An 8,268-nucleotide genomic window follows, 5' to 3' on the forward strand; every position below is an offset into this window, starting at 1 on the left:
TAATCTATTTATAGGCAATTGAAATAATCGATTTTTTTTGATTTTTTTTTTATAAATGTTGATAAAAAAAAATTAGCTGGGACAAAATACTCGAAAATTTAATAGAAGGGTCCACATATGTTGTTCTAACTCCCATTCAAAAATTATAAAAATACATAGGCACAATTTTTTTTTATAAGCATTTAAAGTTCAAATTTTGACTAAATACGTAAAAATTACGGCAATGTTCAAATAATCTTAAACAGAAATTCATAAAAGTTTTTCTTTTTAATTCTAAGATTTGGAAATTTAATACAAGGCTCCTAACATATTTTTACAATATCAGTTGCAAAATAAAAGGAATACATTGTCACAATTTTTATTTATAAGCATTTAAAGCTCAAATTTTGACAACATATTATGTAAAAATCACGAAAATTCGTAAATTATTTTATGCTAGAAATTCATAAAAAATTTTCCTTTTATATCTAAGATTTCAAAATTTAATACAAGGCTCATAATATATTTTTACAATAGCAATTGAAAAATAAAAGAAATATATAGTCACGATTTTTTTTTTATAAGCATTTAAAGTTCAAATTTTGACTAAATACGTAAAAATTACGGCAATGTTCAAATTATCTTAGACAGAAATTCGTAAATTATTTTATGCTAGAAATTCATAAAAAATTTTTCTTTTATATCTAAGATTTCAAAATTTAATACAAGGCTCATAATGTATTTTTACAATAGCAATTGAAAAATAAAAGAAATATATAGTCACGATTTTTTTTTTATAAGCATTTAAAGTTCAAATTTTGACTAAATACGTAAAAATTACGGCAATGTTCAAATTATCTTAGACAGAAATTCATAAAAGTTTTTCTTTTTAATTCTAAGATTTGGAAATTTAATACAAGGCTCCTAACATATTTTTACAATAGCAGTTGCAAAATAAAAGGAATACATTGTCACAATTTTTATTTATAAGCATTTAAAGTTCAAATTTATACGAAATATGTCAAAATTGCGAAAATTTGCAAGTAATTTAGTGGTTGAAAAATCGTAAAAATTTTTTCTTTTATAACTAAGTTTTTAAAATTTGGTACAAGGTTCTCCATAAGTTTTTCTTTAAAAATAATATATCCTAGACTGACAAATCATCTCCGTTCAGAATCGTTTTTCGTATACAATGATATAATATCATTGGATTCAAATTTAATTCCATCCATTACAGTAACCCACTTGTAACCTACTGTACAGCAGAGCGACATCCACGACTTACCCGCCTTTTTTTAATATATAAATAGCCTGTAATATGGTTTAAAATAATAAAAAGTAAATGTTTATGCAATATTATGTTTCATCAATAATAATTGTATTATATATATTATTTAATTATTTATAAATTAACGTAACTTGGATTCGGTTAAAAGTAATTCGTTATTATTATTAAGTTTATATCAATAAAAATCAGTGAAGTTAAAAATTAAGTTAATAAATATTAAATTTTAAAAAGTTAAAATTCACTCAATTTCAACTTTTTAACTCGTTTATACTCAGGTTTGGGGTATACGTTATACCGTATACCTACGACGAGTCGTTCGAAAGCAATCAGTGATCACGCAAACAAACGATCAAAATAAAGACGAATACGATGGATGGGAAGAACAATTTTATTTAGTTAACGTTATCTGAAAGGGTAAAATTATAAAAAATCCACCAAAAAAATGTACATGCGCACATGAGAACGAGTGGAAGACCGACACGGTGTGGTGGTGGCACATTTTTTTCTGTACAAATATTTATTATATAATTCCCGTTTTTGCCGTTTGTCGGGAATAAAGCTGAGGTAACTACAAAAAAAAAAAAATTGCAAGATTCAACCTTCCTGACAAATGGGTAGACTACAAATTAGAAAAGCTGGTCAAGAATTCTGAAAAATTAAATTACAGAACGTGGTGTGGAGTTAATTGCAACAATGTTAATCGGCTGTTTTTAATCCATAGAATGAAAATTGAACTCACACGTTACTATAAATACTCATTAAAACGAAATTTACTGGGTACATATATCAAACTGAAATTTCTGATATAGAAAAATCTAAAACATTAATAAGGAATAATTTTAACCTCTAAAATATGAAATCGATTATTTTAAATATAAATGTAAGTGAGAAAAAATAAGGTGACAAATTCAAACAATCAAAACCATTACGTAATATTTATTATTATTATTGTTATTACTTTTACTTTCCATATTGAAATTGAAGTTTTTTCTTTGTTTTATTTAAACATTGTTTTTACTTTTTAAATAAAATCACCTACTGACTAATAAAGAGTTAAAATAATAATACCCTTTGAGCAGCAATATTGTAGAAATAAAATACCCGTTGAACATAAAATTAATTCAAAATGTATATAAAAAAAATGTTAGTTTGTATTAACAAATCGTATCTTTTATAACGTCCGAATCACGGTTTAAGGTAGAACCTTAATGACTATGACCGTGGTTCAAATTAAAGTATCTCTTTGAATACTTTTAGAATAATTCTACTATTTCATTTTCAAACGTATTGAATTACTATATTATTATCCCTTTTCATTTTTACATCGGTTTTAAATATTTTCAAATGGTATAAATATTATAATTTATAAAGGGCTCGGAACTTAATGCGCTTAAAATGTACCTACTAAATATGCATGTATACTTATGCATAAAAAAGTGCTTTAAAAATATGCACTTATCATTTTTTTGTCTAATGTCTGGTTATACAAAATAAAAATATAGACATAGTGATTTTTTCTTGACATTTCACGTGAAAAAATATCACCAGATGTTATTTGGTAATAAATGATTGAAAACCAACTCAAATTCGACTATATTCAACCAAATATAAACCCGCGCTTTTTGGCACTAACATATACACAAATTACTTTAAACATCGTCGAGAGATCACAATCATTCATATGAAAGGATAAAAAAAGTTTTGAACATTTGTAATAAAATTAATACATTTAATCCGATTTAAAATGTCAACAACGAACGAGGGCATAAAATGTAATCAATTTAATACCTACAATATATTATATTATATTATATAAATTTTGTAAAGCTTATTGTTACACACATGTATAAAATATGTACGGACATTTTTCAATTCAAATCAAATTAATCCATTCAAAACTATAGGATTTTTTATTAGTGGGATTATTACTATATACGTGTAATAGTACCTAATCAGCTATCATTTATTTAAAGAAGATACAAAATTAATTCTATGTTTATTTTATACAAAAACATTATAGTAGGAGTTTAGAGTTATCAGTATAGTTTTCAGTAGATCCATATGTCATATAATATTCTATTAGGTAGAATTTATAAAAATACCTCAATATTAAAAGGAAACTTTCGTCTCTTTCACATCTATTCCACTTACTCAGTAGGTACCTATATAATCAAAAAATGCCTGTATAAAATAATAATTTATGATTCATTACTAAAAGGGAGAAGCAACAGTATAATGAAATAGTTCATAGTATTCAATAAGACCATTAAAAATGAATAATATGTATTTTTAAAGTAAAACTATATGTCAATACTGTATATTATAGTATATACTTAAATATTTATATTAATTATGATATGGAATTTTATCTTATCACAAAAATATTAATTAAATATAAATTACAAAGTCATCCAAATGTTTTGAAATTTATGTCCAAAGTCACTTAAACATGAAATTAGTTTTTGCCAGAAAAATTGTTAGTTATGCTATAAAAATAATAAGTAATAATAATAATAATGTAATGAAAATATGGTTGTATCGACAGTGACCTTAAAATACATAAAAGCTATTTTAAATTGATATGTTTTAGTATGAAAATCACTAAATCTATTTTGATGAAAAATAAATGCCAACATGTTCTAACACGAATTTATTGGTTGGAAAAATAACTCATATTATAATCATTAGATGAAATAAGTAATATTAATGAAATGTCGTTTAAAATATTTAGATGGTAAGATCAACACGTCATATTATACAATTATACAAAATACTAAAGTACATAATAATATACTATACTAAAAAAATTTAAGTAAAAATCAATGTCAAGTAAATAGTGAATCATTGAAATTATTATTAGAAGTTTTTTTTGTTATTATTATTTTTAAAAATATATACAATCTGTATCCTATGATACAATAAGAATATGAGATAAAATAATTTATCACATGGATAACTTGAGGTTAAAAGCCACCCAGTAATAAATAGGAGCACTATACCTTTTAATTTTCGTTTTTATTATTTTTACTATTATCTTTTCTTATCTTACTATTAAATAAGTATTTATTCTTTAAGATGTTTCTTACTAAGATCTCTATACCAGTTTTTTTCAGTCGTTGTTCGGGATTCCCAGCAATTATACGAGTGGCCAGATTTGATATTAGGGGGTTGGAACGGGAAGAAAGTCTATTGTATGAAATAGTTTATAGAATGTCATTGCTTCTGCATGAACTGTTTAAATATTTAAGCCAGCCTGTGGGTAAAGTAAAATTAGAAATATATGGTGAGGCATAAGTGATTGTGGGAAGGATTTTATTTTGAAAAGTTTAAATTTTATTGAGATTGGATTTTTTGGCATTTCCCTAGAGTCGGCACATAAATCCACATCGGTGTAATTAAGGATTTATACTTGAGTGTTTTGATATTTGAAGTGTGTTTGTTGGATATTAACGTTTTGGTCAAGCGGAGACGCACATTGAAACCGAGTTTATTGTAATATAGGGTGGCCTGCAGGCTAACTATGATCAATGGTTTGGCCTTAATGCTTAACCGATTGAGGACATGGAATTGGGGTGTGGCCTAAGGAGACTTCAGGATAAGTGATTATTATAGAAGTTAAAAATAAATAAAATGCTCATAATTTTCTTGAAATTTGTAATAATATCCATCATCGCCTGTGGGTTTTTATTTCCTTTAAAAAAATATATAAATATAATGAATGAAATCTGAAAATTGATTTACTAACCATTAATATTTATTTATACTCATAATTTTACTACATATTATTAATAATATTTGTATTCAAAGGGTAAAATAAAACATCTTTCAAATAATAAACCAAGGTAGTTGATCTGCTGTTTAGTAAGCGTCGAGTGTACCTAATCTTCATTGATGAGGTCACTGGAAATTTAAAAGGATGTGTTTGATGTAAATTTAATGATAAATCATTGCAATCAAAAAACGTCTTTGGGCGGAGCAGACTTTGAACATAGTAGGTATAATTCTTGTGATATTTTTACTATTTTTTTTTTTTTTTTTTTTATTAATTATTCCGTGGCAACTTAGGCCATTGGGAGGAGGGGTGGAACAGTAGGTTTTTGACGGTAGGGGTGTGTTACACGTGGGTGTATTTTGGCAGAATTTTTGAATGGGGCACCCGTAGGTATCTGCCATGCCCCGGAGTGGGAGATGGCGGCACTTGTTCTCCGGATACCGTGACTTGCCCGGAGAAAAATGCCACCCAGTGACCGGGGATCGAACCCGTGACTGCGAGCACCGCAGCCGACGCGTTGACCGTTCGGCCACCTCGTCCCCCATTATATTATTATATACTAGCCCTCCTGTCTAGTATTATTATAATTTAATATAGTATATATTATAGTTATATACTTATATCTATATATATAAAAATGGAGACAAAAATGTACCTATAACAATTCTTCAATCGAGAACGGCTGGTCCGATTTGGCTCAAATTTTTTTTAAGATGTTCGTAACTGCCAGGAGAAGATTTTTATGAAATAAAATTTTAGGAAAATCCACCGGAAAAGTAGGAAATCTGTATATCAAAAATACAACAGTGGCGCAATAGGGCATTATATTATATTGGTTGCTATTGGTTAATCGGGCATTTTTGTCGATTTCGTATAATATAAAATTGAATCGCAGAATGTGTTGCTAAGCGCAATAATTCTACTGTACATGTGTTGTGACTGAACTCCTCCTAAATGGTTAGACCGATTTGAATGAATTTTTTTTGTATGCGTTCGCGTTTATTCATCTGATTTTAATACGATTAGGTTAGGTTATAATTTTGTATTAATTGATTATATCAATCCACCATAGGTACCTAGAATACGACAAACTTGGTATAACTTTGATACTTTAGAGTTAAATCACACATTAACGTACATACAGCACGGGGTCCGCGATCTACCGCAGGTAGATTGCCTACCTGATAATGTACTGCCGCGAATCAGAATTTTTATTTCGGAAAAGTTAAGATTAATTTTGAAACCATATACCGAATATTAAATAACGAATTGAACAAAGTTTGAGTCACATATAGTTGGTACACTTAATGGGCAACGAAGTTCACGGGTTCAGCTAGTATTATATAACTATATAAACGTGAAACTACTTATATACTTTAAAACGGCTAATCTTAGAAACTATTTGACCGATTTATATTCGTATTTATTTTTATATTTTCCAATACTTATAGGAGGTGGTTCTTACGGAATGAAAAATTAAGAAAATCGAAAACTTAACGAAAACTTAACGACTCAGTTTATAACATTGTTTATCAATATTTATTTTGGTAACCATGGTGACAAATTTGTATATTATTAGAATTTATTTATATTAATACAAATATATTTTCATAAATTACAATTTATTGTTTCGATAAGGAAACATAACGTTAGTCATGTCGCGATAATAACAGCGTTAGAATTATTTACGTTATTATTTGTTTCAAAAATTATTATTTTATTATTTTTAAGATTTAATTTATTCGATAGTCCGTCCGGTCTGGCTCTACGAATTCCAACTTTGGGGTCGGTAAGGCCGCCAAACAACAAACCCTGCAATATATTTGCCTTCGCTTACTAACCTCTGCCTCTATTGGTATGTAACCAACAAAAATATCCACAAAGACCTAAATCTACAAACCCTCAACGACCTGGCCAAATCGCATTACATAAAATTCTATAAAAGTAGCAAACTATCCTCTGCTACTCTCATATCCAGAAGGTTAAAAAAGCAATGGCCCAGGAACCTGCTAAAAGCATAATCATATTAACTTCAACTTGTCAGATGGCACCGCAGGGATCTTTTCTATTCCTATCTCAATCGTCATTGTCAAATTGTTCATCAGGCTTACTTATTATACCATGTTTGTGTAGATTTAAAATACATTGTTTTGTACGTAAAAAGTCTAAAATATTTTTTGGCAAGATTGTATAGACGGGAATGGGTACGTGTAAGGTGATACACAAATATTTTACACTCAGGCGAAGCTGGGTAATTCAGCTAGTATTATATATTTCATATTTAGTAGCGGAGAACATGGTCTATAGTCAGAACAACAATTTAAGAGAACCCGGTCGGTAAGAGACCATTGAGAAGACCACGTTAACGTTGGGAAGTCTTTGTGAAATCGGACATAGGAAGGATCCAAATAGAGGTACCATGGATAATAGCGTCGGAAGATAGAGATGGATGGAGAGAAATTTTTTTGGTGGTATGGTCTCAATGATTGAAACAAATGTAAATATATTATAATATAATACATATATATAGATATATATTTTTAGCCCCCACAAGAAATTTATTTTTCTAATAATTTGACGATATGGTAGATCTAACTAGATTTTTTTCTAAAACCAAATCGTATATGGTATATTATGACTTTACATAGTAATAATTAAATTATAATTTTCTCTCAGAAACCCTCCACTCGTAGAACTTAAAAATTAATGATAACATTTATTTTTAAATCTAATCTAATTATTATTTTGTAATTTGTATATTATGTTCTCAGTGTAATCAAATTAAAGTGTAAACGCATGTTATTTCAATTCAGCCAATAGCCATAGTCGCCAAGGCTTTATTTAATAATACCTACTAAAAAAAAATATTATATAATATAATTTCATATAATATTATTAGCTCTTATCAACTTATATAAGTCAATACCAAAGAACGGTAGAACCAATTTACCAATTTACCGTGGAACGGAGTGAAATATACCACTCGCATGGTATAAATAGCATAAAATTAATTAAATACATTGTGTAAAGTAAAAATAATAATATACGTTGTGGCCAAAATTTAAAAGTTTCAAGTCACTTAAGTAATTATAACTAGGTATTGAATCATAACAAAATAACTAAAACTGTAGTATGCTAAATAATAATATAATATCCAATTTTGTCGATTTTTAACTTCATATATTGATATATGTCTATAAAGAAAATTTAACATATTATTATGTATTAT

At 27.6% G+C, this 8,268-nt stretch overlaps 1 protein-coding gene across 2 annotated transcripts in view; it reads right to left on the minus strand.

The window, feature by feature from the left end:
- LOC100163050 (Kv channel-interacting protein 4) overlaps nucleotides 1–8,268 on the minus strand; it is a 167,028-nt gene that overhangs the window by 157,611 nt on the left and 1,149 nt on the right. The window lies entirely within an intron of this gene.

The sequence above is a fragment of the Acyrthosiphon pisum genome, chromosome A1, assembly GCF_005508785.2.
Source record: "Acyrthosiphon pisum isolate AL4f chromosome A1, pea_aphid_22Mar2018_4r6ur, whole genome shotgun sequence".
Classification (NCBI taxonomy): domain Eukaryota; kingdom Metazoa; phylum Arthropoda; class Insecta; order Hemiptera; family Aphididae; genus Acyrthosiphon; species Acyrthosiphon pisum.